The sequence below is a fragment of the Mobula hypostoma genome, chromosome 22 (assembly GCF_963921235.1).
Source record: "Mobula hypostoma chromosome 22, sMobHyp1.1, whole genome shotgun sequence".
In the NCBI taxonomy this organism is placed as follows: Eukaryota; Metazoa; Chordata; class Chondrichthyes; order Myliobatiformes; family Myliobatidae; genus Mobula; species Mobula hypostoma.
The window spans coordinates 23901937-23918267 of NC_086118.1; positions in this window are offsets into that span (position 1 = coordinate 23901937).

Below are 16331 nucleotides of genomic sequence, written 5' to 3' on the forward strand. Positions count from 1 at the left end.
GTCAGAGGCTGGTGGTTGAAGGGCCTTATTCTAGCTGGAGGTCTGTGGTTAGTGGTGTTTCACAGGAATCTGTAGCGGAACCTCTGCTATTTGTGATGTATATAAATGACCTGGATGAAAATGTAGGTGAGTGGTTTAGTAAGTTGGCAGATGATATGATGATTGGTAGTGTTCTGGGTAGTGTAGGTGACTGGTAAATATCAGTTGCAGATATGGGCAGAGAAATGGCATTTATGGAGTATAACCTAGTGAAAGGCAAGACCCTTAACAGTGTTGGATCTTGGGATCCCAGTTCATAGCTGAGAGGGCGTGTGCTATATTTAGATTATGAAGACAGCAGTCCTCTTATAGTCATAGTCATACTTTATTGATCCCAAGGGAAATTGGTTTTCATTACAGTTGCACCATAAATAATTAAATAGTAATAAAACAGTACATAATTAAATAGTAATATGTAAATTATGCCAGGAAATAAGTCCAGGACCAGTCTATTGGCTCAGGGTGTCTGACCCTCCAAGAGAGGAGTTGGAAAGTTTGATGGCCACAGGCAAGAATGACTTCCTATGACGCTCTGTGCTGCATCTCGGAGGAATGAGTCTCTGGCTGAATGTACTTCTGTGCCCAACCAGTACATTATGTAGTAGATGGGAGACATTGTCCAAGATGGCAAGCAACTTAGGCAGCATCCTCTTTTCAGACACCACCGCCAGAGGGTCCAGTTCCATCCCTACAACATCACTGGCCTTACGAATGAGTTTGTTGATTCTGTTGGTGTCTGCTACCCTCAGCCTGCTGCCCCAGTGCACAATAGCAAACATGATCGCACTGGCCACCACGGACTCGTAGAACATCCTCAGCATCATCCAATAGATGTTAAAGGACCTCAGTCTCCTCAGGAAATAGAAACAGCTCTGACCCTTCTTGTAGACAGCCTCAGTGTTCTTTGACCAGTCCAGTTTATTGTCAATTCGTATCCCCAGGTATTTGTAATCCTCCGCCATGTCCACACTGACCCCCTGGATGGAAACAGGGGTCACTGGTGCCTTAGCCCTCCTCAGGTCCACCACCAGCTCCTTAGTCTTTTAGTAATTTATGCATTAAGAAGTGATACAATATTTCCTCCGGTGTGATATCACAAAACACAGGACAGACCAAGACTGAAAAAACTAACAAAGCCACATAATTATAACATATAGTTACAACAGTGCAACAATATCATAACTTGATGAAGAACAGTCCATGAGCACAGTAAAAAGTTCAAAGTCTCTCAAATGTCCCACATCTCACACAGACGGGAGAAGGAAGAAAAACTCTCCCTGCCATGCCCGACCACAGTCTGACTCTGAGTCGTCCGAAAACTTCGAGCCTCCGATCAGCTCTCTGACACTGAGTACCAAGCACCATCTCTATCCAAGCGATTCGACCTCAATCTCGGTCACCAACAGCAGGCAAAGCCGGGGATTTGAGGCCTTCCCTCCGGAAAATTCTTGATCGCGCAGTAACAACAGCAGCGAACCTGCGTTTCAGAAATTTCTCCAGATGTTCCTCTGTGCTTTCACGTCTGTCTCCATCAAATCAGAATTGTCCACGGCCCCTATTTAATGGATATGATATCATTCTCACCGGAGGGCTGCTATCTCTTCCTCCTGCCTATGTAGAGAACAGACAAACCTGGGTTGTGTTCTTTGGAGCAATGGAAGCTGAGGGGAGATTATTTGGTAGTTCTCAAAAAAAAAACAAAACTGCAAAGAATTTGTAGCCAATGCTGACGCTGTAAGCATTCATTGAAACTCTTTCCATGTCCAATCTTTTTCATCAATTCTGCCTGGTCTGCTGATTTCCTCCAGCATTTTGTGTGTATTCCATTAATTGAAAGCCTCCACTAATTAATACTGTCTGTGGCTGATTGTTATGATGGGAATTGTAGGCATTCAGTAGCTCCCAGATAAGTCATTCAGGATTTATGTAGACTCACCATAGAACCCAGGCATGGTGGAATTTCACAGCATTGCACCAGAAGGCACACACTCAACGATTCTGGAACAGCTACTTTCCCTCTGCATCCGATTTCTAAATGGACATTGAACCCATGAGAACCACTGCACTTTTTTTCTGTTTTTGCACTATCTTTAATTTAACTAACATCTGCATATATATACTTACTGTAATTGATTTTTTTTCTATATTTATCATGTATTGCATTGTACTGTTGCTGCTAAGTTAATAAATTTCACGGCATATGCTAGTGATATTAAATCTGATTCTGAACTCCACTTCTCCAGTGCAACAACCAAATCTAGCCTAGGACTGTAGTGCCCATTTGTTTCAATGAGTATTCCCAATGCAAGCACAAAGAAAACAGTAAGTTATTTACTCTTTATTTACTTAAGTGTCTTTAAAGTTTCATTTGTTTACTGTTTTATAAATTTTCAATAATTATGCATAGTAATCTTAATAGTTTTTAAATCTCTCTTAATAGCAGATGCATCTAAAAACACTTTGAAATATCTCCCAGTAATGATGGATGACAGGGATCGATCTGTAGCATTGCCCCTGATAAAGACAGTCGTTGTGTTCAGAGGGTGGGGCTTCAATCCACTGATTTGCTTCCTTGTATATAAATGCTGTATATGTTACATGTTAGCTACAGAAAGTAATGCTCATTGTTTCCACTAATGGCAACTTACAACCATTATATCAACCTGGTGGTACTCTTAAACCTTGGCTAGTGTTACAGAGTGGAAATGTGAAGAGCTGGTATTACCTAATCAATTTTCTTTCTGTTGTATGATTTGGCTGTATCGATTTCTGTTTTGCCCCTTACTGCCACTGTAAATGACATTCACAAGACTCAGGCTGGTGTTTTCTCTGACCAGTGATAGCCCCTGAGGAAACATGGCAGGGTCACACCATCAGTGAGGATACAGCAGTATCTCATACCCTGCCAATCTTTTGTACATGCAAAGCTGTACATTTCCACCCAAAAGATGGCCTCAAAATATTTCACTTAGGGGCACTCAAAATCAAATGAATCTTATAAGAGCAAATTTGTTCTGTCAAATATCATTACTTTAGTACATAGGAAGAGGAGCCAGCCATAAGATGTTCAAGAAGATGGAAAATTATGCTAATTTCCACATATACAATGCAGTGAAAAAATCTTTTTACCCAAAAGAATTGCCTCAAGTAATACATTACTGCATTATGTAAATCGTTATGATCTTGCATGATGTGGACCTTGTCCATCTTTCCCCACAGTGAGCGCTCCGGCATCTGCATAGAAAAGTAACAGCAGCATTAGACATGGGGTCAATGTACCTCTTAACAACAGCTCCCTAATGATATAAACAACAGGCTGGAAGTAACTGCTTTCTCAGTCGGGAAATGGAAATTGTTCTTGTGTAATTGGAATAACAGGAAAAGGCAATTGTATAAACAATTAATTAAGACCTTCAAAGAACTGTTAAATTAACAACAACAGATTAGGATCTAAGAGCAAACCATGCATTAATAACATTGAAAAATGAATCTTTTTATGTACTTGGGAGACATTACTCATATTTTAGTATAATAGATAACCAATCATGTCTTGGAGATACTTGACTGCAACACTGGTAAAAATGCACAATTTTAGCTGTAGCTCTCTCAAGTAGACTTGATCTCCAGTATCTATCCAGACACTTGGCTTTATGGGCTCTAAGAGTAGTACTACATAAAGGCCTAATTTAAGCTAAAGTGATCACGGTAGATTCCAGAATGGTGAATGCTGACTAAGATGCTTTCTACTAATCTTCATGACAAAATAAGTATCACTACATCAGTACATTCTACAAAAGCTGTGATCTTGTAAGTCTAATACCAAGGGTTAGGACTCTTACCTTACCGCACAGGAAGCCCATATGGAACTGCTACAACTAACCTCTTTAAAAAAAACACGCAAATTTTAGGACTCCTCCTTGAGTAATGTCACCCATAAATTCTTCGCAACTAATCACTGAATTGCAACAAGCCATTCATTTGAATTGAGCGGAATGGCTGCACCCAAAATGTAGGCTATCCCTTTGCAACCGCAGATGCTGTCTGACTTGCTGAGTTCCTTCAGCTGGGATATGGAGCAAAACTAAACAGCATCTGCAGCCATTTTTGTGTCTCTAAGGACAAAGATGCTAGAAGCGGGAGTAACTTGCCACATATGCAGGAGTCGGTGGATAGTAGTGCATGTCACGGCACCCAAGTTGTCTACCGTGGCTCATGTTTTCCCTCCAGAGAGCAAAGCTACAGTGGTTCCCAACAGGAAACTTGTTACCTTCTCTTAGTTTAAAAATGGGAGTCTGATGGCAAACAATAATTGTCTTTTAACGAATACTTTCAAAAAAAACCAGCTGGCCTACTAAACACATTTCTGCAAGTTACTTAACAGATAGCAAAGTTGGACATCTGTTTTATGTTGGTATGATAAATGTACAGTGCTAAGTGAAGCAGTAACACAGAAATTTGTTGATATAACAACAGCACATCATGGTTACCTCATTTAAATAAGCTTGCCTATTTTTTGACGTTGCACAGAATTATCCTCAAGGTAATCTGATGGGCAAAATTTTAGCTTTCTGGATCGCTGCCTCAGTAGAGAGAGTATGAGATACCTGTACAATGGTCTAGATAAAAGAATATTGGCACCTCCATTACCATCACAGATTGCCTGTGGTGCAATTTTAACACCTAATCGTCGCAGATGTGCAATTTACCTCAGGAATTGATCTAATTCTGCCAGGGAAATAATTCAATGTCATTCAAGTAGATGCGATATTTAAGATAATGTTTTAATTTCCTGAGTATGTAGTGGAGTTCACAAGCAATTCAGCTGCAGGCATTGCATTTGGAAGATGTCCTAATTAGCTAAAATCTGCAAACAGAATACAGCAAAGTATCATTTTCCAAAGCAGCTATATAATGAGCGGCATCGAGATGCTCACAAGTAACACAGCACCAGATGTGGGAGAATTATTAGTTTGAGCCCAGTGTGGACTGTGCTCATATTGAAACTGAGACAAGCATGTTCTCTACAGTAACTGGGAAACTTTTATCCCCTGAAAACTTTCGATCTGCCCAAAGAAAAAGCATAGCTTCCTGGCAGAGCTCAGTTGCTGATTCAGAGCTGGTGTCAAATACCTACGTTCAGCAATATTTGTAACATAAGAATTGATGTGCAGTAAATTACAAGGTACTTCGCAAAATGGTACGTTGATTGAATAAATGCAAGGAGCCAAAAATGACAGAAGAGAAAATTTGCTCTTTAGCACAGAGAATTGATGAAGAGATAATTAAAGGAGTGCGTATTTTTATAATTAAATATCACTAAAATGATCTCAAGACTCATTATTGAAATTCACTCGGGTTTGGCATTTGCATTTTCCTGAAAAATTTTATGGTATCATTTAGTATGGACTGGGGTGTTCTGAGGATTAGACAATCCAAGGGAACACAGATTTGGTTCCACTCTTCCCTGCTGTTTTGATGAAACTGGTGGCAGGTGTGTCGTACTTAATCTCTGCATCCCATTCCCTGGACGCCGGCCAGTCTGAATTAGTCAGACCTTGCAGCTGCCCAGTCTCTTCAGAAGTCTTGGACACGGCAAGGTAAGGCCATGTCAGCTATGTGGAGAGACAGTACAACTGCATTATCTATAATCCCAGCTAATTCCTCTACAGTAACACGATATTAATAGGGCAGAAATTGCGTCAGTTTCCTATTAAACAAACAGCTGATTTGGAAACTAATGTAACTTATTTTTGCCTAGCAGACATCTGTGCTATCGTTTACAGCCACTGCAGACTTAATTACCTTTTATTATCCTGGGAAAGGTAAATAATGGAATTTGTGGAATCTGTTAATTTGTTATGGATTCCATTGTGGTTTTGAAAATGCCATTTTTATGGGGAAGTGTTTTTTAGTAATAAAGACTTGTTCAGTACTTGCTCCCTAAACTGGTTGTGTTGTAAGTTATGTGTAAAGGTACATGAAATGTACCTTTTTAAAACTTAAACATTTATTCCACTGTATTGGCACCTTTTTTCTTAATCAACTGTGTGTGATCAAGTTTTGGAGAAATCAAACTGAAACTGAGAATTATTCCTGTCCTTGCCCAGTACAGCAGTTTAAGAATGAGGTTCAAAGAATGCTCTGCGGCTAACGAGTGGAATGGTACTCTAATGCTAGCACAGCTGGGGTGATGTTTTGAGGTTAGGATTAAGGAACATGGTGGGGGAATGGGGTGGGATGATGTTTTTTTAAATGCAGCTTCACTCAATCCACACTCTATTCAGCTTCTGGGAATGCTTCACCACACCACCGGACAAATGCTCTTTTTCAGACAAGTCTAGCACAAATGTTTGGCCAAGTACTAATGTAAAGTGCAGATTTAAAAAAAAATCCTGCAGTGTGCCTTAATTGTCAAGACTAGTTGAAGAGGGGAAAATGCATAGAATTGGTGTCTGGTCAGTGTGCCCCAATGACTTACTGTAAATAAAGACATTTCAATTGTATAAATGCCAGATTTTTTAAAAATCCACTGATTTATAAACTGCAGCCAATGTAACTGAAGTAATTAATTCTGAGAAGACAACATGAGATACAGAACACACACAAAATGCTAGAGCAACTCAGCTGGTCAGGCAGCATCTATGGAAAAGAGTACTGTCGACATTTCAGGCCCAGGGCCTTTGGCAGGATTTGAGTCTTGCCCCAAAACGTCGACTTTTTTCCATAGATGCTGCCTGGCCTGCTGAGTTCCTCCAACATTTTGTGTTTGTGTGTGTACGCGTGTGCTGCTTTGATTTCCAATATCTGCAGATTTTCTCTTGTTTGTGATGAGGTACAGAAAATCAGTTACGCAAAATATGAAAGTGGGTGAAGCATATAAGAGCAAACCTAAAGCAGTGTATACAAAACTGAAAATGAGCATGCATTCATTTTATTTTCCCAACATTCCCATTTACCCCTCCCACCCCCCCAAGTTCTACTACTGACCTACACTCTCGAGGCAATTTACAGTGGTCAATTAACCTACAAATCTGCACATTTTCGGGATGTGGAAGCCAGAGCACCCCAAGGAGAACCTGAAAACACAGTGAAAACTTGAAAACTCCACAAAGACAGCACCCAACATTAGGATTGAACCTGAGTCTCTGGAACTGAGAGGCATTTGTACTGGATATGGCACTGTGCCACACTATTTCCTGAAAAATAAAATTATCTGTGTCTGAGAAAGAGAAAGGTGTAACTACTTCAGGTGGAAATATCAACTAGGAGAGAAGAATTCAATCCAAAATAATAATTTGTCATTTTCTTCACAAACTGGCCAATTATGTGTTTCCAACTTGTGGAATGGCATCTCTGGTTCCAGTAAAGGTACACTTGTGTCACTTTTATTGTAAAAATAATTGAAACTAGGTGACGCATATGGCTTGTTAGTAAAGTTAAATCTACGTGCGTAAAACAAATCCATGATAAAATTAACAATTGTCAACATAATTCACTGCACATTGAGGTTGAGCTTGTGGCAAAAAAGCACATGCTTTGAAGGTTTTAGTTTCTTTTCATGTCCATTTTTAGAAATTAAATGTCATCAGCGCATTAGTTTGAGAACATGTTTGACCAATTTAGATTTTTGTGTACACTTGCTTATGTGTCTTTCAGATAGCAACATTTTACCTGTTACCAATTTGTCTTGTTTATCTCAAGTCTGATTGAATTAATCATATTGGAGATAATTATCTCATCCTTCACAATTTTTTTTGCGTAATAGACTGTGTACACTTATATCATGCCGATGACCCTCATGATTCCTCTCCTTGAAGGTAAGTCTGTTAATTCTCAAGTCTAACATTCCTCCATTTGTCTCTGCAACTTCCATTGTCCAGGTGAACTCTCAAGCTAGTGGTTCACAAAACTGTATGGATCTCTAATTCAGCGAGTGGCCTATGATTCTGCTGTGTCTAGGTATCACAGACTGCGACTAGATTGTCAAATATAAGGAAATTATGGGTGAAAATATTCTGATGTATTTTATTTTTTAGGCCTTTCATCCTGATGAGCCCATGCCGCCCAATACACTCGTTGAGCAATTAACTTGCTAACCATATGTCCTTGGAATGTGGGAGGAAACCAGAGCATCTGGAGGAAACCCATGTAGTCACAGGAAGAACATACAAACTCCTCACAGTCAGTGATGGGAAATGAACCCGGGTCACTGACTGTGTAATAGGTGTTGTGCTAACTGCTGCACTACCGTGCTATCGATTTGAAATTTTCCTCACATGGCTGCCAAATATTGCCAACTACTTCTATTTTTACTTCGGATTTCCATTTTCTGCAATTTCATGCTTCTGTAAATGTGATTATATCTTCACCATTTTTCATTTCCTATGAAAGTCATAGAGACAAGCAGCATGAAAAGAAACTTATCGTCTCATCATTCCCATGCAAATCCTTCAGTCCCATTTCCTGGCTGTAGTCTGCAGCTTTCCATTTCTTGGCATTTCAAATGTTCAAATAAATATTTTTTTGTCTCTTATGAGAGTGCTATTCTCCTCTATCCTCCAAGGCAGGATGTTCTAGATTTCAAGCTCCATCTGAATGAAAAAATAATCTTCAAACCCCTTTCAAATTTCCTACAATTATTTAAAAATAATTTCCTCTGATAACAGAACTTTTGCTCAGAAGAAAAGCTTTTCCAATAACTTCCCCATTTATACTCCTCATGTTTATTTTTATATGCCTGATTTAGGTCAGTATTTAACCTTCTTTACTTCATAGTAAATAAACCCAATCTACAGAGTCTCTCCTTGTGACTGAAACATTCCATCCCAGGCAACATCCAAATGAACAGCTTCTGAAAACACATCAATGTAACCACTTTCTTGCTAATAATGTGGTGAACAAAACAGTGCATAAAATTCCAGCTGTGAACAAGTTGATGTAGTACTGAAGAGAGGATGCTCACCAGCTTTGTTCATTTGAGTTGCTCAAATTCAATAAGAGTTTGAGTTCCTGTCAGCCTACTTCATTCTTATCTGACTGAAGAATGTGTTTAATAGATTTCTCAAGTGTGCTTTAGAATCTGGGAAATCTGTTTAGATCAAATATTGACTGCTTCATCACCAATATATTTTAGAAAAAAAAATGGGTAACAGTAAAATGAAACAGCATTCCCAAAGAGTTCAGAGGCTGTATTCTGAAGTTCAGCCTGCCTGGACTGGTATCCAGCTGTTCATCTCCTGCTTCCCACTGATTATTACAGCACCATGTTGAGTGGCAATTTTGTAAACATAGGCATGTCCAGAAGAAGCTTCCATGTGCTTATGAAATGTTTACCTTGTTTGAATGATTCCTCCATTAAGATCCACCAATTGACATCTGGAAACTTGACCTCAATAAATTAAAGTCTCAAAGCATTTAGCACCAAAAGACAACACAAAGCTTCAGACAAGACTGAGCGCATCCTTTGTCAACATGCAATCACGTTCCCACTACAAATTCCAGGCAAAATTTTGTCAACTTTGATTATTTTCCAAATATTTGATTAGACCTATTCGTTTTTGTCCATATGTTATTTATTTTTGGTTTTTGAGAAAACGTGCTTTATATAGATAGATACTTCATTGATCCCAAAGGAATTTACAGTGTCACAGCAGCATTACAAGTGCACAAATATACAAATATTAGAAAAGAAGTAATAAAAAAAAGTTACCTCAAACAGTCTAACAAAAGGTGGTCATTACTTCCCCAGCCATAGGTTGACTCAATATAGAACCTAATGGCTGAGGATATAGAGTATTCTGTTTCACAAGGATGTATTCACATTCTACACAGTAAAAGGGGTTATACGTCTTTGTAGAAATCATTACTGGCTATTTTTTCTCAAAAGCATATTTATTTAAACATAGCCTATTTTACAAGATCTTGTTAGTATTGTGACTCTATATCATGGGCATTTGACCTGCATAGCTGTGCATGGTAGGGGAAAAACCCACAGGTTTTCAACCAAACTTCTTGCTTCTTAACACACATCATCTCTTCTGCATGATATCTTTCAGTAAGCTGGTTCCTAGTGATAAGCCAGTGGCATTTTTTCGCAGCCAGTCCCTAATCAGGAATTATCATAAGAAAGTGCAGGCATCCATCAACCTTTTACCACAGTGATTTATGTTCAAAGTTAGGATTATTTATTCAGCTGAAAATCCCTTCAAACAACAAACTGGATAAAAGAGCATCGCTCTCTGGATTAGCTTGCTCACATAATAAATTGAGAAAATAGGTTCCGGCAACAAAATGACAGGCTGTCTTTATCTTTGAACTGCTTCAGCTGTTTAATTTGTTGGTGTCTGTTCTTTTATCCTTCCTGACTGTGAGCACATGGAAACTCTTTGACTGTCTTAAATGACATACCAGCACAACGCAACATGCCTGCCCGGGTTTTGGCTGTGCTACATAAAGCCTGAGGTTTTAATTTTGAGTTGAATACTGTGAGATAAAATTGTACATTTAGCAGGCTAAACAACTGGAATCTGATTAAGATCCCGAATGGGAAATGAGCCCCAACAAAACATTAAGGAGCCTTTGAGAAATGCTCAGAGACCTGACCTGCTCTTCTTGAATCAGATGGAGTCTGCAGTATTCATTGTTGTTCAAAACTTACTGAACAGTATTATCCTTTAAAACTTCTCCCAAGCCACAGAAACTTGTTTCAATGAACTACTTTAGGGGTTTTTCTGCACTTTGCCACTGCAGAGAAATTGAAATGTAAAAATAATTTGTATTAAAATGGAATTATAAGAAGGTACAGCATATGATGAATGCAAGGAGAGGAAGAAGGAATTGATTTACACGCATAATGGAACCTTATACAGTTTAAAATGCTTCAAATATAACATTACTCAGCAGCTCTTTGAAAGATACATCAAATCAATCAGTAAGCATTGTGGCTAAATCAGAAAACAATGTCTCTGAAATCTTTTACTGTTATAAATGTAAGCATGCCAACTGTTAGATATGTGCAAAGATCCCTCAGTTAGCAAGGAGGCAAATCAATTATCACATAGTTTTCACTAAGCTGAGAATATTTGTCTAGATACCAAAGAACCCCGTTCTTAAAAGGTTATCCAAAGTTTTTATTATCCTTTTTGCTCTTGTGTTTAGAAACATGAGAAACTTGGTACGTTCAGTATTGCAGTATTTTGCAATAACTAACATTTACATACCATGTGAAATGTTCTAATTGTGTTTCTTTGGTGCTTAAATATATTATAAGTTTATTTCCAAGTCACTGACATTTATGAAACCTAGTTATTATTTTCACCTCTCCTTTGATCACTCATTTTTTTTTTGGTTTTTTTTTGAAATGAGCATATTAATTCTTTTGTGTTGCTGCTCATGGTACTGATCTTATTTTTTTGAATAGAGGTCATAGGTTCAAGTCCTGTTCCAGAAACCTGAGCATAAAATCTAAACTGACACCTGAGTGCAGATCTGTTACACTGATGGAATGCTACGCCTACGGAGAGGCTTTCTCTAACCTGAGGGCATTAAATCAAGGTCCTACCTACCCTGTCAGTTCCCACCATACCACTTTGATCGGCGTTCTCTCCAGTGCCACGGCCAGTCATTGTCCCTCAACCAATAGACCTGATCATGGCCTGGTGGAGGAAACATGTGAGTGACAATTAAATCCAACATAATTTAACAGTGTTACACATAAAGCTATCGAAAACTGTATTAAACATACTAAAGTTGCAAAAGGCATCAGATAAGCACACATGACTCCATTCTTTGGTTTCTTTCGTTCCTTTCATATTGACCCTGAACACATAGCCCAGAGATGATCAGTTTTTTTAAGTGCTTAAAAGAAGATGCAGCCAGATGAAATTCATGAGATTTTCCAATGATTGCAATGCCAACAATTACTTCTTTTATATTTATACCATCATTAAAGGGTTATCAGTTAGAAAATCTAAGCCTTTAGAAATTTGAGTATTTGACAAAGAGGGTGAAGAAAGGATAACTAGTAGATGTGGTCTATTTGAATTTCTAGAAGGCATTCAATACAATGCTACATAAAAATGTTTTTTTTTGCACAAGCTAAGAACACACAGGGTTTGACTGTCCTGCATAGGAAATTGACCAACTAACAAGAAAAAAAGTTGGGATAAATAAATCCTACTGAGATTGGAAGTCAACGCCTTATGAGGTGTCACGCAGTCCTGTGGCCTTAATTATTTATATTCTAAACTTCAGCTATGATCTTATGAATCAGAATCAGAATCAGGTTTATTATCACTGGCATGTGTCATGAAATTTGTTAACTTAGCAGCGGCAGTTCAATGCAATACATAATATAGAAGAAGAGAAAAAAGTAATAATAATAGTAATAAATAATTAAGTAAATCAATTACAGTATACGTATATTGAATAGATTAAAAATCATATAAAAATACAGAAATTCAGACTGTGGTTGGCATGGCAGGGAGAGTTTTTCTTCCTTCTCCCCTCTGCGTGAGATGTGGGACATTTGAGAGACCTCGAACTTTTACTGGGCTCATGGACTTCTTCATCAAGTTATGGTATTGTTGCACTGTTGTAGCTATATGTTATAATTATGTGGTTTTGTCAGTTTTTTCAGTCTTGGTCTGTCCTGTGTTTTGTGATGTCACACCGGAGGAAATATTGTATCATTTCTTAATGCGTGCATTACTAAATGACAATGTAAGAGGACTACGGGTCTTCATAATCTAAAATAATGCATATTAAAAAAGTGAGGTCGTGTTCACTGATCCAATGTCCATTCACAAATCCTATGGCAGAGGGGGAGAAGCTGTTCCTGAATCACTGAGTGTGGGGCTTCAGGCTTCTGTACCTCCTACTTGATGGTAACAGTGAGAAAAGGGCATGGCCTGGGTGCTGGAGGTCCTTAATAATGGACTCTACCTTTCTGAGACACCACTCCTTGAAGATGTCCTGGGTACTTTGTAGGCTAGTACCCACGATGGAGCTGACTAAATTTTCAAACCTCTGCAGCTTCTTTCGGTCCTGTGCAGTAGACCACCGCCACCCCCCACCCCCGCCCAACTCCATACCAGACAGTGATCCAGCCTGTCAGAATGCTCTCCACGGTACATTAATAGAATTTTTTGAGTGAATGATCTTATTGACTTAATGATCTTATTAAATGATTTTATTGACTTACTCCTCCACCTCACCGCAACCAGTGGAGGTTCCCACCTGCTTCAAAAGGGCAGCAATCATTCTGGTGCCCAAGAAGAGCAAGGAGAGCTGCCTCAACAACTTTTGACAAGTTACACACACATCTACTCTGCTAAAATGCATTGAGAGGTTGGTCATGGCTAGAACCGACTTCTGCCTAAACAAGGACCTGGATCCGCTGCACTTCGTCAACTGCCACTATAGGTTTGCAGCAGAAGCCACTTCACTGGTTCTCCACTCTGTCTTGGACCATCAATACCTACATCAGACTTCTTCTTATTGTTTACATCTCAGCATTCACCACGATCTTACCTCCAGTTCTAATCAACTTAGGCCTCTGTTCCTCCCTTTGCAACTGTATCCTTGACTTCCTCATTAGGAGACCACAGTAAGTGTGGACCTGAAATAACATCTCTTCTTCACTGACAATCAACACAGGCACACCTCAAGGATGTGTGCTCTACTCGTTCTACAGCCATGACTGCGTGGCTAGGCACAGCTCAAATGGCATCTAGAAATTCACCATTGACAATTGCTGTTGGCAGAAATTCAGATCGCAAATAAGAGTGGGATAGATCTGTTGGCTGAGTGGTGTCACAACGCAACCTTGCACTCAACATCAGTAAGACCAAGGAATTGAATGTGGACCAGGGAAGGGGAAATTGAGGGAACACACACCAGTCCTTATCGTGGGATCAGCAGTGGAAAGGGTGAGCAGTTTCAAGTTCCTGGGTGCCAACATCTTTGAAGATCAGTCCTGGGTCCAACGTGTGTGTCTGTCTAGGTACCATAACCGATGCAGATGTTGGTGACCATGATTTTCCATATAGATCTATCCCTCATTCTTTGGATGACTTCCATTTCCTCGATGTGTAGCCACCTGGCTATGCTTTTGATGTACATAATCCAAGGTCTTCCTCTCGGTTTGCTCCCCTCAATCTTTCCAGAGAGTATGAGTTTGCCCAACATACCGATGCAAACAAGTGTCTATGCTTCATTAGGAGTTTGAGAATACAGTACTCAGTATGTCTTTAAGTACTCTTAACAGATTTCAGCAGATGTACTTTTGAGAGCACTCTACCTGGTTGCATTACCAAGTATGGAAATGCTAGAAAAAGCTACAGAGGGTTATAGACCTCAGTGAGTTCCATGTCTAACCTCTCCACTGTCTGCATCACTGCTTAGTATGGAGGCTCTAAAGCACAAGATCATGAGGCTTCAGAGAACTGTAGACTCAACCAGCCCCATCACGACCTTAAGTCGCCCCATCACTGAGGACATCTTCAAAAGCTGATGCCTCTGAAAGGTGGCATCCATTATTAAGGACTCCCATCACCCAGGACGTGCTCTCTTCTCATTGGTGCCATCTGAGAGGAGGTACAGGAGTCTGAAGACACACACCAAATGTTTTAGGAACAGCTTCTTCCCTTCCACCATCAGATTTATAAACAGTCCATGAATCCATGGACACTGTACCAATATTTTCCTCTCTTCGTTTGCTCTATTTATTTATTTCTACATTTCTTATTGTAACTTAAAATATATTTTTGTGTCGCCCTGTGCTGCTGCCACAAACAGCAAACTTCACGACATATGTCCGTGATAATAAACCTAATTCTGATTCTGTTTATCAGATTATTCCATCCTCTTTCCTTCTTCATATACATCATATTTTAAATTATGGATTGAATACAGGAGCAGAGATGGCTTGCTGCAATTAAGTAGAGCCCTACTGAGACAATACTTTGAATGCACATCTTGCATCCTCCTACCAGAGGAAGGGTATATTTGTGACAATTTGCTGGGTTGATTCCAGGGTTGGTAGATTTGTCATATGTGGTGAAATGAAACAGAATGAGCCACAAGTTCAGGAGAATGGTAACGGAAGCAGGGGAGGAGGGGTGTTGGGATCTCACTGAAACAAACAAAATCTTTATGGTGCTTGACAAGATAGGAGGTGGGTTGAAGAACTGATGTTTTCCTGGCTGGGGTCACAATCTTAAAATAAGGGGTCAGTCATTCAGGACAGAGATGAGATAATATCTCTTCAGCCAGAGGGTGAAAAATTCTCTGAACAAGATGTCTGCAACTTTAGTGACTGAGTATACTTAAGACAGGGGTCAATACTGCATCAAGGGACATGAAGTTAATGCATAAAATTGGTACCTGATAGAAGATCAGCCATAATTGTATTGGAATACAGAGAAGGCACAAGGGCCAAATGGCCAACTCTGGCATTTATTTCCCGTGTTATTAAGCATGTTAGGTACCAATAAGATAAGACTATTGGCTCTACACCAAAATAAAAATCTTGAATTCCCGGCTATGCTTGAAAGAGTACTATTTTTACATTGTCTTCATAAAATACAATCACATATTAATTATCATTGAAGTATCATTTTAGTTCCATCAACAGCAACATTTTGGATTTAATTATAATGTTTGCATATCAATATATTTTATAGGTACATGTTCAAAAGCTAGATGGCAAGTCAAACAAGAAACTATGAGAAAGGTTAACCTTTAAGTTGTCTTGGAAGTTCTTAGAAAGTTACCTGAAGAACAGACTTAATGGGCAGACGTAATGAATTTGCCTCTGTGATCTTGGGTAGCTGGAAACAAATAAAGATCAAAAGGAACAGATCCACTATGTATGAAAATGATGGGCCGTAAAACACAAACATCAGATTTTTAATCCGCAGAAATGCCTCAATATCAGCTTCATGGTTGAACCTTGTATCCTTGTGATAAAGCTCTGCTTTAACATGAAATTGTGTTCCAGATTAACCTCAGCTATGCAATTTAAGGTCCTAAAGTATGTGTAATATTCCCTCTCGGCTCTTTCTATATAAGGCTAATGAGCTGTAGTTTCTGCAGTTCTTTTCATAATCAAATTTATTAGCAACTGTGAAGAATGAAATATAAGGAATAGTGACTGGTTTCATCAAGCTTTAGTTTTAAAACCCAGAGGATTTTTAAAAAGAACAAAAAGTCTGCAAGGGGAAGAGATGTCATGTTTCTATAAACAAAAATTGATTAGGTGTGAAAGTTCTACAAAAAAAGAGGATAACTTT